This window comes from Scyliorhinus canicula, chromosome 1 (genome assembly GCF_902713615.1).
Source record: "Scyliorhinus canicula chromosome 1, sScyCan1.1, whole genome shotgun sequence".
Classification (NCBI taxonomy): domain Eukaryota; kingdom Metazoa; phylum Chordata; class Chondrichthyes; order Carcharhiniformes; family Scyliorhinidae; genus Scyliorhinus; species Scyliorhinus canicula.
Window position 1 is genome coordinate 267914261 of NC_052146.1, and position 19315 is coordinate 267933575.

A 19315-nucleotide genomic window follows, 5' to 3' on the forward strand; every position below is an offset into this window, starting at 1 on the left:
CTAAATTAATTGAGTGAGCATTAGAACATAGAATATAGAACATTACAGCGCAGCACAGGCCCTTCGGCCCTCGATGTTGCGCCGACCTGTGAAACCACTCTAAAGCCCATCTACACTATCCCCTTATCATCCATATGTTTATCTAATGACCATTTAAATGCCCTTAATATTGGCGAGTCCACTACTGTTGCAGGCAGGGCATTCCACGCCCTTACTACTCTTTGAGTAAAGGACCTACCTCTGACATCTGTCCTATATCTATCTCCCCTCAAATTAAAGCTATGTCCCCTCATGCTAGCCATCACCATCCGAGGAAAAAGGCTCTCACTGCCCACCCCATCTAATCCTCTGATCATTTTGTATGCCTCAATTAATTCACCTCTTAACCTTCTTCTCTCTACCGAAAACAGCCTTACGTCCCTCGGCCTTTCCTCATAAGATCCTCCCTCCATACTAGGCAACATCCTGGTAAATCTCCTCTGCACCCTTTCCAATGCTTCCACATCCTTCCTATAATGCGGCGACCAGAACTGCATGCCGCACCAGAGTTTTGTACAGCTACAACATGACCTCATGGCTCTGAAACTCAATCCCTCTACCAATAAAAGCTAACACACCGTAGCCCAGTACTCTGCCTTCCTGTTACTCCTTCCAAAATGAATCACCTCACACTTTTCTGCATTAAACTCCATTTGCCACCTGTCAGCCCAGCTCTGCAGCTTATCTATGTCCCTCTGTAACCTGCAACATCCTTCCACACTGTCCACAACTCCACCGACTTTAGTGTCATCTGCAAATTTACTCACCCATCCTTCTACGCCCTCCTCCAGGTCATTTATAAAAATGACAAACATCAGCGGCCCCAAAACATTTCCTTGTGGTACACCACTAATAACAGAACCCCAGCCTGAACATTTCCCATCAACCACCACCTTCATCTTCTTACAGCTAGCCAATTTCTGATCCAAACTGCTAAATCACCCTGAATCCCATGCCTCTGTATTTTCTGAACTAGCCTACCGTGGGCAACCTTATCAAATGCTTTACTGAAATGCATATACACCACATCAACTACTTTACCCTCGTCCACCTGTTTGGTCACCTTCACAAAGAACTCAATAAGGTTTGTGAGGCACGACCTACCCTTCACAAAACTGTTGACTATCCCTAATCAAATTATTCCTTTCCAGATGATTATACATCCCATCTCTTCTAAACCTTTCCAAGACTTTGCCCACAACAGAAGTAAGGCTCACTGGTCTATAGTTACTGGGATTGTCTCTGCTCCCCTTCTTGAACAAGGGGACAACATTTGCTATCCTCCAGTCTTCTGGTACTATTCCTGTAGACAATGATGCCATAAAGATCAAAGCCAAAGGCTCAGCAATCTCCTCCCTGGCTTCCCAGAGAATCCTATGATAAATCCCATCCGGCCCAGGGGACCTATCTATTTTCAGACTTTCCAGAATTGCTAACACATCCTCCTTATGAACCTCAAGCCCTTCTAGTCTAGTAGCCTGTATCTCAGTATTCTCCTTGACAACATTGACTTTTTCCTGCTCGAATACTGATGAAAAATATTCATTTAGCACCTCTCCTATCTCCTCGGACTCCATGCACAACTTCCCACTACTGTCCTTGATTGGCCCTACTCTTACCCTAGTCATTCTTTTATTCCTGACATACCCATAGAAAGCTTTAGGGTTATCCTTGATCCTACCTGCCAAAGACTTCTCATGTCCTCTCCTGGCAATTCTTAGCTCTCTCTTTATTTCCTTCCTAGCTAACTTGTAACTCTCGAGCGCCCCTAACTGAACCTTGACGTCTCATCTTCTCATCTTCTCCTTCTTCCCCTTGACAAGTGATTCAATACTTTAGTAAACCATGATTCCCTTGCTCAACCACTTCCTCCCTGTCTGACAATTAATTACTTATCAAGGACACGCAGTAGCTGTTCCTTGAACGAGCTCCACAGTTCAATTGTGCCCATCCCCTGCAGTTTCCTTCCCCGTCCTATGCATCCCAAGTCCTGCCTCATCGCATCATAATTGCCTTTCCCCCAGCTATAACTCTTGCCCTGCGGTATATACCTATCCCTTTCCATCGCTAAAATAAACTTAACTGGATTGTGATCACTATCATCAAAGTGCTCACCTACCTCCAAATCTAGCACCTGTCCTGGTTCATTACCCAGTACCAAATCCAATGTGGCCTCGCCTCTTGTTGACCTATCTACATACTGTGTGAGAAAACCCTCCTGCACACATTGGACAAAAACGGACCCATCTAAAGTACTTGATCTATAGCGTTTCCAGTCAATATTTGGAAAGCTAAAGTCCCCCATAACAACTACCTTGTTACTTTCGCTCCTATCCAGAATCATATTTGCAATCCATTCCGCTACATCTCTGGAACTTTTCAGAGGCCTATAGAAAACTCCCAACAGGGTGACCTCTCCTTTCCTGCTTCTAACCTCAGCCCATACTACCTCATTAGACGAGTCCTCATGAAACGTCCTTTCTGCTACCGTAATACTGTCCTTGACTAACAATGCCACCCCTCCCCCTCTTTCTCCACCTTCCCTGAGCTTACTGAAATATATAAACTTTGGAACCTGCAACAACCATTCCTGTCCCTGCTCAAGCCATGTCTCCGAAATGGCCACAACATCGAAGTCCCAGGTACCAACTTATGCTGCAATTCACCCACCTTATTTCGGATTGAAGTAAACACGCTTTAAACCACCTTCCTGCCTGTCGGTACACTCCTGCAACCTTGAAACCTTACTCATGACCTCACTACTCTCAACCTCCTGTATACTGGAGCTACAATTCAGGTTCCCAACACCCTGCTGAATTAGTTTAAACCCTCCCGAAGAGCATTAGCAAATTTTCTCCCCCAGGATATTGGTACCCCTCTGGTCCAGGTGTAGACCATCCCGTTTATAGAGGTCCCACCTACCCCAGAATGAGCCCCAATTATCCAGGTATCTGAAACCCTCCCTCCTGCACCATCCCTGTAGCCACGTGTTCAACTGCTCTCTCTCCCTTTTCCTCGTCTCGCTAGCACGTGGCACGGGTAACAACCCAGAGATAATAACTATATATGTTCTAGCTCTAGGTTTTGCACCCTAGCTCCCTGAATTCCTGCCTTACATCCCTATCCCTTTTCCAACCTATGTCATTGGTGCCTATGTGGACCACGACTTGGGGCTGCTCCCCCACCCCCTGAAGGATCCCAAAAACACGAGACATCACGGACCCTGGCACATGGGAGGCAACACACCAACCGCGAGTTTCTCTCGTTCCCACAGAATCTCCTATCTATCCCCCTAACTATGGAGTCTCCAATGACTAATGCACTACTCCTCTCCCCCCTTCCCTTCAGAGCAACAGGGACAGATTCTGTGCCAGACACCTGTACCCCATGGCTTACTCCTGGTACGTCTGTTCCCCCCCCCCCCCCCCCACCAGTATCCAAAGCTAAGGGGAACAACCACAGGGGATCCCTGTACTGACTGCTTCCTCCCAGCCCCTCTCACTGTCACCCATCTATCTTCATTCTTCGGAGTAACTACATCCCTGCAGCTTCTATCTATGACCACCTCTGCCTCCCGAATGATCCGATGTTCATCCAACTCCAGCTCCAGTTCCCTAACATGGTTTCTGAGGAGCTGGAGATGGGTGCATTTCCCACAGATGAAATCAGCAGGGACACTAACGGCATCCCTCACCTCAAACATTCTGCAGGAGGAACATTGCACTGCCTTCCCTGCCATCCCCTCTAGATAAAAGAAGAAAAAGAAAGGAAGAGCTTACCTGATATTCACTCAACCCCTTAAGTTAGAGGAGGTGGAAGGGTGGGGGAACACTACAAGTGTAGTGTCTCGGGTTAAGCAACTGCCCAACTTATATACAGGTACTACACACCTTCCCAGAAATCCCCACGGCCAACTTCCAGTTTCCTGCAGCTCTGAAACAAAAAGGCAAGTTTTTAAAGCGGGAAACTTACCTTCCCAACAGACCTCTGACCACTGCTCCCACCGAAAAACTGAAGGTCGCTTCTCCGGCAAGGCAAGTTCTTAAAGAGGGAAACTTACCTTCCCGACAGACCCCTGGCCACTGCTCCCGCCGAAAATTAAGTTAACCAAATAATGTAAGTAACAATGGATGGGCAGATGTTATGTTGCAGCAATGCAATGTGGGAGTTAGTAATCTCTGGATTATTATGTAAACCTTGTGCAAATTAGCATAGGGCGAATAAGGTTAGAGAAATTAATATGTGGCTCAGAGACCAGTGTGGAGAAGTGGGTTTAGGTTCGGGGGCACTGCCATCAGTACTGGGGAAAGTGAGGGCTGCATTGTTGGGATGGTCGACACCTGAATCATATTGGGACGAGTGTTCTTGTGAATCACATAACTAGGGGAGTAGTGAGGGGTTTAACCTAAAGAAGGGGGAGGTGAGGGATCAAGGTTGGCTAGATGTAGCAAATCAAGAGGTAGAGTCAAAGCAGGAGACCAGAATCGTAATATGGGAAATGAGGGTCATAGAATAACAGGAAGGGTCAGAGAAATAAAATCTCAAAATACACCAATAGTCAAGATTGGATATTACAAAAATAGCAAGAAGACAAAACTAAAGGCTCTGGGCGCGATTCTCCGCTCCCCAGGCTGGGTGGGAGAATCGCGGGAGGGCTGCTCTGGCACCCCCCCCCGCGATTCTCCCACCACACCCCCCCCCCCCACCACCCCCTCCCCCCCCCCCCCCCCCATCGCGAGAATCGCGGGTCGCGATTCTCCGGCCCGGATGGGCCGAGCGGCCTGCCGTTCCCGACCTGTTCACGCCGGCGGCAACCACACCTGGTCACTGCCGGCGTGAACAGCGTGCGAAAGGTGAGTTTGGGGCCTGTGGGGGGCGGAGAGGGGATTGAGCACCACGGCCGTGCTCGGGAGGGGACTAGCCCGCAATCGGTGCCCACCGATCGTCGGAGCGGCGTCCCCGAGAGACGCACTCTTTCCCCTCCGCCGCCCCGCAAGATCAAGTCGCCACATCTTGCGGGGCAGCGGAGGGGAAGACGGCAACCGCGCATGCGCGGGTTGGAGCCGGCCAACCTGCGCATGCGCGGCTGACGTCATTAGGTGCCGCCGGCCGGGTCATTCTCGGCGCACCGCCTTGACGCCAGTGTCAAGGCCCGGCGGGCGAGTTGCACGAAACGCCGCTCCTAGCCCCCGGGGGGGGGGGGGGGGATAGGGGGCGAGGAGCGGCCTCCGACGCCGTCGTGAAACACTCCGGGTTTCACGGCGCCATCGGCCGTTGCGGAGAATTCTGTCCTCTATATCTGAATATACTTAGCTTTCCTAACAAAATAAATTTATTGATCGTGCACATTGAAACTAATATGATCTAATAGACATTACAAAGATGTGGTTTCAGGCTGACAAGGATTGGATCCTGAACATTGAGGGGCATATGACATTCAAGAAGAATAGGAAGTTAGGTAAATATGGGGGGGGGGGGGGGAGTACAGTTGGTCAATGACATTGGTGCAATCGCTAGCGATGACCTTGGTCCAAAGGGCCGGACATAGAATCAGTTTGGGTGGAGATGAGGAACATTAGGGAAGGTAAATCTCTTGTGCTGGTGGTCTACAGGCCTATAAGCAGTAACCACAAGGTTGAACAAGGTATCCAAGAATAAATATGAGGTGCTTGTGATTAAGGAGTGGCATATAATTATATGAAGTGAAAAAATCAGATTGGCAGTCGTGGCCTGGATGAGGGTTCATAGAATGTTTCTGAAGCAATTTCTTGGAGCAGCACATTCTGGAACCAACCAAGGAGCAAGTTATATTAGGTTTGGCATTCTGTATTGTGATAGGATTAATTCATGACCTCAGAGTGAAGGCACCCCTAAGTAATAGCAACCACAAATTGATTGAATTTTATGTCCAGTTTGAAAAGGAAAAGAATGGGTCTAAGACTAGTTGTTTAAACTTAAATAAGGGCAACTATGTAGGCATGAAAGTTTAGTTGGCTGAAGTGAACTGGTACATCAGGCTAGGGAGTATATCAATAGAAAAGAAGTGGCAGACATTTAAGGGGATACTTCAGAATTCATTTGGAATCCAAAAACTCTGGACAAAATTTTGGGTGCATTTAGCGGGGTGTTTCTTTGTGGCCACAGCACCGAGAAATACCACGCTATTCAATGTCACTTGGCCATTTATTTTGGCCTCGGGAGTTTCTCTCTGCCAAAGCTGCACCTGGAATAATTTCCTGCTGGAGAGCCCAGCAAGAAGGACTCCTCAATGATCTGGACACCATTTTGTCTGGCTGCCTCGATCTTCAACCCCCCCCCCCCCCACCCCTTTCAGCCCTACCATGTTTCTGAGCTCCCTCCCCCCAACCTTACGTAGGCCCCCAAGAACACACCCTCACTGCCCCCTCTCCCTGCACCACTTGATGAGGTCCCCCTCCGGGCCCGATCCCTGGCATTGCCAACCTGGCACTGCCGCCATGGCACCTCAGCACTGCCTGTCAGCCTGGCAGTGCCACCTGGGCACACTGGCAATGCCAGGGTGGCACTGCTGGGGTGCCAGGTTGGCATTGCCAAGGTGCCCAGATGCCAGAGTGTGTGTCAGGGTGCCACCCTTCCCTATCCCCAACCACCCGGGGGTCTCTAATGGTTTGGAAGACCCCCCAGGTGCCATCACAACAGGTCCATGCTTGTGGAAACCAGCACTAGACAGCGTCCGGTCTAGACATTAGGGTCTCGAGCATCGGGAGAATCCCACAAACGCATATTTATAGACATGCACAGTGAAGGCAAGATCCAGATCATGACATCTCATGAGATACCGTTAAATCTCGAGAGGCCTCTGGTGAGATTCAACAACCTCCTCCCAACCCCAAGTCGAGTTCGACAGGGTTGTCAAATCACGTCCTCTATTTCTCTCTTCACATGCTACCAGACCCAATGAACGTTTCCAGCATTTTCTGCTTCATTTCAGAATTCCAGCATCCACAATATTTTGCTTTTATAAAAGTAAGTTGTTGGGAGGGATTCTCTGTCCTGCCAGCCTCGTTTTCTGGCTGGGCTCCCCCCTTCCTGCCGGCAGCGAGATCCTCCATTCCGTCAGCTGTTTCCCATTGTGGCCATCACACACCGTCGTGAAAACCGCGTGCGTGGGTGTGCTGCTGGCGAAGCGGAGGATCCTGCCAATGGAGAAGCCCACTGGTTATGCTTCAGTTATACAGACATCTTGAATATTGTGTGCAATTTTCACCTCCTTATTTAGGGAAAGATCCAAATGCATTGGAGGCAGTTCAAAGGAGATTTACTAGATTATCTCATGAGGAAAGGTTAGACAGACTGGATTTGTTTCCATTAGGATTTAGAAGGGTGACTTGATTGAAGTGTGTAAGATCCTGAAAGGCCTGAATAGGGGCTGCCCGGTGGCACAGTGGTTAGCACTGCTGCCTCACAGCACCAGGGGCCCGGGATCGATTCCGACCTTGGGTGACCAGTTGCGTGGAGTTTGCACTTTCTCCCCATGTCTGCGTGGGTTTCCTTCAGGTTCTTTAGTTTCCTCTCATAGTCCAAAGACGTGCAGGTTAGTTGGATTGGCCATGCTAAATTGCCCCTTAGTGTCAAAAGATGTGAAGGTTAGGTGCGATTATGGGGAAGTGGGCCAAGGTGGGGTGTTCTTTCCGTGAGTCTGTGCGGATTCGATGGGCTGAATGGCTTCCTTCTGCACTGCAGGAATTCTATGATTCTATGGTCTTGACAAGGTGGAAGTGGAAAGGATGTTTCCTCTTCTGGGTGAGCCCAGAATTAATGGCCTCTGTATTAAAATGATGGTCAACCTTTTAGAATGGAGATGAAGAGCAATTTATTCTCTCAGAGCATTGTGCGAATTTGGAACTCTCTCCCCCAGAAGGCGGTGGAAGTGGGGGGCACTGAATATTTTTAAGATGGAAGCAGATGGTCTTGTTAGCCAAGGGAATCAGAGGTTATAGGGAGTAGATGGGAATGTGGAATTCGAAACATAAGCAGAGGAGCCATGATCTTATCAAATGACAGAGCAGGCTCGAGGGGACACATGCCCTACATCTGCTCCTATTTCATATGTTTGTATGGCGGTGAGTAGCCACTGGATACTCCAACCCCTGCCTTCCCTTGTCCTTTTACAGACCCGTGCTTCCCAAGCAGGACATAGAGGCCTGGTAAAACCCATCCCAGTGTGTTACTTCTGAATTAAAGTGAACATTGACATGATCTTACCCATAACACCATAGGCTCTTATTTAACAGTCTCCTATACGGCACCTTGACAAAGGCCTTCTGGAAATCTAAATAAATCACGTCTACTGGTTCTCCTTTGCCTAATTTTGTTACCTCTTCAAAGAACTCTAACAGATTTATCAGACATGATCTCCCCTTGTTGATGAAGCCGTGCTGACTCAGTCCTATTTTATCATGCACTTCCAAGTACTCCGCGATCTCATCTTTAATAATGGACTCTAAAATCTTACCAATGACCAAAGTCAGGCTAATCAGCCTATAATTTCCCGTCTTCTGCCTCCCTCCCTTCTTAAACAGTGGTGTTACATTAGCCACTTTCCAGTCCTCTGGGATCCTCCCTACCTCCAGTGATTCCTGAAAGATCATCACCAATGCCTCCACAATTTCCTGAGCTATCTCTTTTAGAACCTTGGTGTGTAGTCCATCCGATCCAGGTGATTTATCCACCTTCAGACCTTTCAGTTTCCCCAGAACCTTCTCCTTAGTGATGGCCACTACACTCACCTCCGCCCCCTGATTCTCCTGGAGCTCTGGCATCCCACTGGTGTCTTCCACCGTGAAGATTGATGCAAAGTAACTATTCAGTTCCTCTGCCATTTCTTTATTTCCTATTATTACTTCTCAAGCCACATTTTCCAGTGGTTCAATGTCAATTTTTGCCTCTCTCTTACCTTTTATATATTGAAAAAATCTCTTCCTATCTTCTTTTATATTACTAACTAGCTTGCACTCATATTTCATCTTCTCCCCCCAGATTTGATCCCGGCCCCGGGTCACTGTCCATGTGGAGTTTACACATTCTCAACCATGTCTGTGTGGGCCTCACCCCCACAACCCAAAGATGTAGGTGGCATATCTGTTGCCAACTAAAGGCTTCTGCACAAACCAAATTCTCCCAAACATGCGTACACGAGTTGGCCTTCAACATCTTCCCATCAAGACCCCTACTGACAACATTAGAAAATGTTGGTGCTCTCCCATGAGCGGCCATTGTTCTCCATTGCACAGCGTGTTTCAGAATGATATCAGAAACTTCAGCAGCCAGGACGTATATTCCCTTTTAGAGATGCTGGCTAGTTCTTAGTAGCACAGGGTAGCTTTGAATAGGGCTAGCAGGTAATGCTCATTGTAATCAGTGGACAGCAGGAGTGTGACATGCAGTGTATTGGATTGACTGGCTGGGGATGGATTGTGGATTGGGGGGGGGGGGGGGGGGGGCGTTGGTGGAGGTAATCATGTATAGTGAAACCTGCACCCATTTTCAGGGCCTATCTGATTCGCCTCTCTGAAGAAACAGCTTTGTATCATCAAATAAATCACGCGCACAAAATGGACGTTTTCATGAAATAATGGGTCATTATGTATATTATTGTATCTGTAGGTGGCAAACATAATAATTGCTCTGCCAATATTTATTTATAAAGATAGTGCACTTTTGATATTACATTTCCACATAACAATCTTCAAACGCTCCTGAGATAGGATCCTGCTCTGGGCTCCACCTTTGTTTCATTCATGTTCTAGGTAATATCACACCACTAGGTATTTATTTTTTATTTTATTTTTTAATTTAGAGTGCCCAATTCATTTTTTTTCTCTAATTAAGGAGCAGTTTAGCATGGCCAATCCACCTACCTTGCACATCTTTGGGTTGTGGGGGCGAAACCCACGTAAACACGGGGAGAATGTGCAAACTCCACACGGACAGTGACCCAGAGCCGGGATCAAACCTGGCATCTCGGCGCCGTGAGACTGCAGGGCGAACCCACTGCGCCACCGTGCTGCCCTCACTATGTATTTATTGGAGAATCCAACAGCATTTATGCAGTTTTAGGATCATGTGTGTGCCTCTATCGTGATAATTATCCGATAAGTTAAAATTCAGAATGGAATATGCTCTCCTCTCACCCTATAATGGTATGTGTCAAGTCAAGTACAATAACTGTTATTTTACAGGGCAAGATAAATTCCTACCTGTGCAATTTATATTGCAATGGACATTATCCTTACCTAACATTAAAGAATTAATTAGAAAAATAAGTCAAGCAACCTTCGGCACAAGAATAAACTTTGCATGCAATTACAATTTCTGTTTGCACCTGTGGATATTATCCTGTGGTTAGGATTTACTTTGTATGATGGAATCTCAGACAGAGCCAGGAACGGCAACCAACGCTTTGAAAATTTAACAAGACTTGTGCTGGCAAATCTTAACGTCACATCACAGAATCAGGATTACTCATTTTATTTCGATAATACCCTGAGAGTAAGTTGGCTTTGAAAATACCATTGGGAAACATGGGACCCTGCCTTGCAATCCCCTCCACACTAGGTTCAGAGCTTCATGCCAAGGGCACGATGCCAAGCATAGGCAAATTATTTACACACAGGTAGAGAAAGAAACCTCGGGTCGATTCACGTGTTCTCTTCCGAGTGTTTGGTTACACAACAGGCCGTGAGCTAAATGGTCAGGTTCTGCACCAGTTGGATCAGCTTCTGAGAGGTGCACCCAGAAATTTCCAAAATGAAAACGGCACACGGAGAGCTGGACATTTATTGCCCCGTCTCTAATCTCCTTTTCCTTTCTAGTGTCCTTGAACGTGTTGCCCTCTCTCAAACCCAAGGCCCAAGATCGCCGAAGGACCCATGCCATAGGTGAGTGATGGTGGGTGGGGGATCGTCAAGTGAGGGTTGCAGAGGTGGAGGGAGGGAGGTCAGCTGCGAGGGCAGGGGTGGTTCTCAGCAGCCCCTGCCCCCCACCCCCCCACCCCTTTCCCGGGCCACCCCTCCCAAAACTGAGTCCTGCGATCAGGTACTGAGTGTCTTTCAATGAGTGACAACCCCGCCATTGTCCAACTGTGTCTGGTTTGGCTCAGTAGTAACCCTCTCACCCCTGAGTCAAAAGGCCATAGCCATGAACCTACCTTAGGAGCATCGTGTTGAATTTTAACAGCCCTCTGAGTGCCAGCTGGGAGGAGGAAGACCTCATAAAAAAACAGTGGAGGGGGCGGCATGTGGCACAGTGGTTAGCACTGCTGCCTACAGTGCTGAGGACCCGGGTTCGAATCCTGGCTCTGGGTCACTGTCCGTGTGGAGTTTGCACATTCTCCCTGTGTCTGCGTGGGTTTCACCCCACAACCCAAAGATGTGCAGGGTAGGTGGATTGGCCACGCTAAATTGCCCCTTAATTGGAAAGAGAAAAATAATTGGGTACTCTAATTTTTTTTTTTAATAAATAAATAAAAAATAACAGTGGAAGGCGTCAGGAGGAGAGTCCCGCGTCATCCGCTGCCACGGGATACTGTCAACAATAGAAAGATCAGCCACACTTCACCAAGAGTGTTCAACTAATTATTTCAATGAATTGGCCAATTAATGGCCACTTCCTGTTGTGCTAGCCTTTTACCGATGTCGAGTCACACCCCAGCCACGTGGGGAGGCTGCCAAGCTAGCGGCATCCTCTTCGTCTCTCTGCAGCCTCAGCAGTGGTTACCCCTCTCAGTGGCACTGCAAAGCATGCCAGCTCAATCAGCTCTGAGAAGCAGACCGCCATTTTTAATTGGGTAGTGGTGTCCTTGGATTGGTCACCATTGACAAGATCTCGCCAGGGGATCCATGCTGTACCAACATGGGCTCAGGACCCACTTTCACTCCTTGCCTCCCAGAACTATTCCAGCCATGATCCGGTCGGATATTTCAATAGGGCACTGAGGAAGTGCTGCATTACTGAAGATGTGGGCCTTGAATTTAATCTCTGTTGTGCCGACGCCTAGTGTCCTTATGCCGGGATGTGTTGTTTCCAGTGCTATTGTCCAGTTAGCTTTCTTCATTTGGGTGCCCACGTGGATTTTCCCAACTTCTTCCAGAAGCCTCAGGTGAAGTGCTATCCAGATGTCACACTGCCCTTCCACCTGGTGTGATTTCAGAATTTGGATGTAGATTCCTCCAATCTTCTTGATGGTGACAGGAGTCTGTCAAGCTTGCCAATATCTCCAGCATTTCAGTGTAAGCTATCTCCCATATGCTGCCCCATTGAGGTCCTCGTCTGAGTCCTTTGTGCCAGAATTTGTGGGTGACCTCATCCTCTGGTGAGCAAAAAAATTTCATTCTTTATTCCTGACCTGGCTGCAGCCCACTCATGACTTACTATGTGGTGATTCTTGCTGTATACTAACTTCCGAGGTGCATGCAGTGCCAGTATCTGAATGATGGACCCGCTTCATTAGTTCTGTGCTGTTGGTCTCTCTCTTCTTCCTTGCTGCTGTGGCTGGGCAGGTGGCAGTTCTTGGGTGCCCGAAAACAGGAAATGAAAAGGGGAATAAAAATTAAAAATGCTGATAATCCCAACTGGTTTGGCAGCATCTGTGGAGAGATCCAGAATTAACATTTCGGATCTAAATGATCCTTCCACAGAAAAATAAGAAAGGGAAGATTGGCGTGAGGGAACTGGACGGAGGGATGTGAAGCAACAGGATGATGGTCATCCCATTAGCAGGTTGTCTATCAAGCCAGAGAGCAGGATGAGAGTGAGCTAGGAGTTGAGAAGGGATGAAAGGCAGGGACATACCATCATGCACAGTATTGCTGAATAAGGAGACATGCTGCCAAAGCTTTTTGTTTTCCATTGATCAGGACAAATGTAGGATTGCCAAATTTCAGATCGCAACAATTTATTCCATAGGAGAAAAGGATGTTGATTGGTTGGCAAGCTGACTCTGCTTGGCCAAGGTATTGCATTGGAGAAAACATCAAGGGATTGTAGGCTCCCCAAGCTTCCGGGTAATTCAAAATTGAAATTGACTGCATCTCAGCCAATCAGGGTTGTCTTGCTGCAATCCGCACTCTTTCCTGGTATAGTGTAAATTGTTGTGACCATTTGAAATTTGGCATTTTTTTCCTTTGTCCTGATGAGTGACAGATGAAATGCTTCAGCAATTTGTCTCTCTTGTCAGCAATCATCTTCAATGTTCTCAGTGACGATCGATACCATGGACTCTGTTGTCGCCGGCTGCAGGATGCTGCGAGCCATCTCCTCCACAGAGGACCGGTCATGTCCTTGTCCCCTTCCTGAACTGCTTTGCTCCCTTTGATTATACACCACACTATCCTGCAAGATAGCGGGCCGAATGTCAGTAATTTTGTGATGCTGCGTTTGGGTGAAGCCAGCTATAGCTGAATAGCTGTAGCTATGTGGAGGCAGTGAAAGGTTGGTGTGAGGCTGGCAGGGTTTATAAGTGTGTGACATTGAAATGGGCTATCTGGATGTTACAAATGAGCCCTAAGCCCCAGGAAATGTGTGCCATGTATGAGCTGTCCACTGATACCCGCCATAAGCAGCCTAACAAGTGGCCCTTAAGGGCTGCTGCTGTGTCCTCAAAAAAAGCTTAACATAGAAGCCTTAAAAAGGATTTTTGTACAGCGAGAGGGGGAATACTCATGGATTAAAAATTCAAATCACTTGATGCCTTCCCCTTTGTGGCTCTCCCTTAGGATTGTCTTTCTACTCATGCCAATCTGTGGGATTTGGAGCCGTAGGAAGAGGGGTGAAAGTGGGTCGTTCTTACGAGAATAAAGAACATTTGGAAAGCAGGTTCTACTCAACAATAAAAACTTGCCTTGACAAAGCATTGTTAAGGTTGTAAAAATGCTCCCAGGCACTTCACAGTTTCAAAATCAAACAAAATCCCAACAGCAAGCCGCATAAAGGTATATTAGGATAGCGACCAAAACTCGGTCAAAGAGGGAGGTTTTAAGCAACGTCTTAAAAGAGGGCAAAGAGATCGAGAGGCAGTCAGATTTAGGGAGATGATCCTAAGGCTGAGGAAGCTGAATGCACAGCTGCCAATGATGGAGCGATGAAAATTGGAGAGGCACAAGAACTCAAATTGCTGGTTGCAACTGTTTCCCACCTCCCTTCAGCAACTGGATTTGGAGAATAGCACTGCTGGAACCCTCAAGGAGGTTGTTCCCACTATCAGTTGTGTGTGAATGTACAATGCAATGGAGCTGATGCAGACAGAACAGACAATACTTAAAAAAGCAACATTTTAAAGTAGGGAGTGAAGGATCACAGTCGAAAGAGCAGCTGGATGACTGAAGTTTGTGTGTGACAGTAGAAAACTGGTTTCTGTCAAGGCAACAGTAAGCAGTCATTTGACCTTTCATTTCAGCAGCAGTTAATTGCAAGGCCATACCGGGATAGTTGTGAGTGACCCATTCATCTGCCATTCCAAGGAAAAGAGAAAGCAGCGTGTGTTAAGAGAAAAAGGGATCAATTATTTCAGAAATATCATGAAAAACAATTTCCGAAAATTCAAAAGCTCCGTGCAGAAATCTGTTCTGTATCACCAAATCACTCAATTGTGTGAGAGATGCGACGTTTTGGTCAGTGCTGCAAGCTAGAATCCAGCATTCAAACTGCATCATCAAAAGTCACAAGGACACCATTGGATAAATGCAAGAATGAACACAAAGGCCGTAATAAAACCATCGCATTAAATTGTAAACAAGACCGTTGGCAATCAAGAAGATTTTAGAGGCGAACAAGGGAATTTCAACGTAATGTATTACTAATTCTGTAAAGGCAGCTATAGGTCATTCAATATCACTTTGATCTCATCTCATTGAAATTGCTCAATATCTGTTTGAATGTTTGAGAACAGATTTTAACAGCACTCTGTTCAAGCACAGTAAAATATGCCCGCTGCAAAATGGTCATTAAGAGAAAGAAGTTCAAAGAGTTTAATTTGCTTTTTCAAGTGATTTAAGGTTAAGCAAATAAGAGCTCATCAAGACCACAGTGATACATTATCAACAATCAAGCCAGAGTCCGATAGATATATTGTAGAATGAAAACAACCAGGCAAAGAGATGAAGGCCCTTATCAGATTCCTGAAAGAGACCCAGCAGCTGGCCAGCTTCAGCCTGGCCTCCTGGCAGTTGGCGACAGTAGTTTTATCTTTCTCTCCCTGTATCAGCAACACTAAGTGCTCACTCAAATCTTCTGATAAACCAATTAATATTCCGCTTTTAATTAAACTGTCTGCTTCACCGAAACGTCAAATTAAGTGGGCAGGAGTGGCACTTCATAAAAAGTCGGAAGCCCCAGGGGTGAAGGGTGTAAGCAGTGACAAGGGTAATCAGCTGCAACTGCACTTTCCCAACGGGGTATATTTTGCCTGAAACACTGCCACAGATATGAAAGAATAAATGAAACTTGGAGAGAGCCTGCACAGTAACTTCACTGCAGTGTTAATGTAAGCCTACTTGTGACATTAATAAAGACTATTATTATGCTGCAGCACTGCCACAGTCAAATACTTAAATGGGCGGCATGGTAGCTTAGTGGTTAGCACTATGGCTTCACAGCGCCAGGGTCCCAGGTTCGATTCCCGACTTGGGTCACTGTCTGTGCGGAGTCGGCACATTCTCCCCGTGTCTGCGTTGGTTTCCTCCGGGTGCTCCCGTTTCCTCCCACGAGTCCCGAAAGATGTGCTATTAGGTACTTTGGACATTCGGAATTCAAAGAAGAACAAAGAACAAAGAAAATTACAGCACAGGAACAGGCCCTTCGGCCCTCCCAGCCTGTGCCGATCCAGATCCTTTATCTAAACCTGTCTCCTATTTTCGAAGGTCTACTTCCCTCTGTTGCCGCCCGTTCATATACCTGTCTAGATGCCTCTTAAATGATGCTATCGTGCCCGCCTCTACCACCTCTGCTGGTAAAGCGTTCCAGGCACCCACCACCCTCTGCGTAAAAAACTTTCCACGCACATCTCCCTTAAACTTTCCCCCTCTCACCTTGAAATCGTGACCCCTTGTAACTGACACCCCCACTCTTAAAGAAGAACCTCTGTGTACCAAACAGGCGCCGGAATTTGACGACTAGGGGCTTTTCACAGTAATTTCATTGCAGTGTTAATGTAAGCCTACTTGTGACAATAAAGATTATTAAATGGGCGGGCGGGAATAGTAATTCTGATACATTAACCTTCGGTCTAATTAGCAAATCACATTTGGGGCAGCACGGTAGCATGGAGGTTAGCATAAATGCTTCACAGCTCCAGGGTCCCAGGTTCGATTCCCGGCTGGGTCACTGTCTGTGTGGAGTCTGCACGTCCTCCCCGTGTGTGCGTGGGTTTCCTCCGGGTGCTCCGGTTTCCTCCCACAGTCCAAAGATGTGCGGGTTAGGTGGATTGGCCATGCTAAATTGCCCGTAGTGTCCTAAAAGGTAAGGTTAAGGGGGGGGTTGGGTTTCGGGTATAGGGTGGATACGTGGGTTTGAGTAGGGTGATCATTGCTCGGCACAACATCGAGGGCCGAAGGGCCTGTTCTGTGTTGTACTGTTCTATGTTCTATGTTCTATATATGAACTGAGGTTCTTCAAGAGTCAAGATCCCAAAGCACTTCACAAAAACCAGCCAAATATATTCCGATCCATATTCTATTGTAAGCTGCACCTCTCTATCCATCCCCGATTCATCATACCTTCATGAATTTGATCATGTCCATCACCACCCAGCCCCCAGCATGTCTTACCGCACATGGCCACTGAGTTCCTTCGAAAGCAGGAATTTTCCGAGCACAGAACCCTTTAACCAACCAGCAGAATTGAGAGAATCCCAAACATTCTTATTATGTTGAATATTTGTTTTGTGAAATGGGTACGAAAGTGAAAAAAAATATAGGGAAAGCTTTTCTAGCTAGATGTATGCATTTATTATTGTTCAAATGTTATTTTATTCAACAAAGAACTGAGGTCTGACCCCACTCTGCCTCTCCCCCAGGCCCTATCTCCATGGCTCTCTTCCCACAGCCCTCGCCCCTTGACCTTGACTTCATGGTCCTCTCCCCATTGCCCTCTTCCCATGGTCCTCTCCAAATGGCCATGTCCCTCTCCCCATGTCCCTCTCTCCATGATCATCTCCTCATGGCTCTCTCCCCTTGACCCTCTCTCAATGACCCTCTTCCATGGCGCCTTCCCCATGGCTCTCTCCCCATGGCCCTCTCCCCATGGCCCTCTCCATTTGGTGTTCACAGAGGCTCTCCCCCATGACCCTTTCCCATGACCCTCTCTCCATGGCCCTGTGCCCATGCCCTTTCCCCATGGCACTTTCCCCTATGGCCCTCTCCAGATGGCTCTCTCCCCATGCCCTTTCCCATAATCCTATCCCCATGGTTCTATCCCCATGGCTCTCTCCCCATGGCTCCCCCACCATGGCCCCCTTCCCATGGTCCTCCTCAGGTGGCTCTCTCCCCATGACTCTTTCCCATGAACCTCTCTCCATGGCCCTCTACAATGCCCTTTCCCCATGACCCTCTCCCCATGCCCCACTCCCCGTTTCCTTCCCCCCATTATCCTCTTCTGGTGGCCCTCGCCCCATGGCCCTCCCAAATGGGCCTCTCCCAATGACCCTCTCTAAATGACCCTTTCCCCATGACTCTCTCCCCATGGCCCTCCCAAATGGGCCTCTCCCAATGACCCTCTCTAAATGACCCTTTCCCCATGACCCTCTCTCCATGGCCCTCTCCGCATGACCCTTTCCTGATGACCCTCTCCTGATGACCCTCTCCTGATGGCCCTCCCAAATGGCCCTCTCCTCATATTCTTCTCTCCATGCCCCTCTCCACATGACCCTCTCCCCATGAACCTCTCCCCATGACCCTCTTCCCATCGCCCTTTCCAAAGGCCCTCTCCCCATGACCCTCTCCACATGACCCTCTCCCCATGACCCTTTCCCCATGGCCCACCCCCATGAACCTCTCCCTATGACCCTCTCCCCATGATCCTCTCACCATGACCCTGTCCCTATGACTCTCTCCCCATGGCCCTCTCCCCTGACCCTCTCCCCATGACCCTGTCCCTATGACCCTCTCCCCATGACCCTTTTTCCATAACCCAGTTTTGCTCAGTTGGCTGGACTGCTGGTCTGTGGTGCAGAGCTGAGGCCAACAGCATGGGTTCACTCACCCCTACCAGCTGAGGTTATTCATGGGGCCTCACGGTAGCATGGTGGTTAGCATCAATGCTTCACAGCTCCAGGGTCCCAGGTTCGATTCCCGGCTGGGTCACTGTCTGTGTGGAGTCTGCACGTCCTCCCCGTGTGCGCGTGGGTTTCCTCCGGGTGCTCCGGTTTCCTCCCACAGTCCAAAGATGTGCGGGTTAGGTGGATTGGCCATGCTAAATTGCCCGTAGTGTAAGGTTAATGGGGGGATTGTTGGGTTACGGGTATACGGGTTACGTGGGTTTAAGTGGGGTGATCATTGTTCGTCACAACATCGAGGGCCGAAGGGCCTGTTCTGTGCTGTACTGTTCTATATGATGAAGACCTGCCTTCTCAGCCTTGCCCCTCACCTGAGGTGTGAAGATGCTCAGGTTAAATTGCCATCAGTCAGCTCTCCCCCTGAAAGGAGAACGTAACTTATGGTCATCTGGGACAATGAAAACTTTGCAGCTTTTACTTTACATCATCAGAATTATGAGCAAATCCTAGCCAGCTGAGCCAGCAAGTGAAATGAATATAGAAAGATTTGGGGCGGGATTTACCAACTACTCTGCCGTGTGTTTTTCCGCGGGGGAAGGCCATTGACAATACCTCTCATCAACGGGAAACCCATGCGGTGACGTGGGGCTGGAATTTCCCGCCGGAGCGAACAGCCGGTAAATCCCGCCCTTGTTTTTGTATACTGCTTTCCATCACCACAGAATTCCCCCAAACACTTTACAACCAATGAAGTAAAGTGTAGTCGTTAATACCATGAAGGAAACACAGCAAGCAATTTATGCACTGCAAACTCTCACAAACAGCAATGTGATCATCTGTTTTTGCCATGTTTATTGAGGGATAATTGTTGGCCATGGATACCATGGCCAACTCCAATGCTCTTTTTCAAAATAGTGCCATGGAATCTTTTACATTCACTTGAGAACAAAGACCTCAGTTCAACATCTCATATGAAAGAGGGGACCACTGAGAGTGCAGCACTCACTCTGTACTGCACTGGAGTCCTTG

General features: G+C 47.9%; 1 long non-coding RNA gene across 1 annotated transcript in view; it reads left to right on the forward strand.

Annotated features, from left to right (window-relative positions):
* LOC119974192 overlaps positions 1 to 13848 on the forward strand; it is a 29465-nt gene extending 15617 nt beyond the window's left edge. The window contains exons 2-3 of the long non-coding RNA XR_005462485.1: positions 10893 to 10958; positions 13794 to 13848. This is a non-coding gene — a long non-coding RNA (uncharacterized LOC119974192). The remainder of the gene's footprint in view (positions 1 to 10892; positions 10959 to 13793) is intronic.
* Positions 13849 to 19315: the final 5467 nt, after the last annotated feature.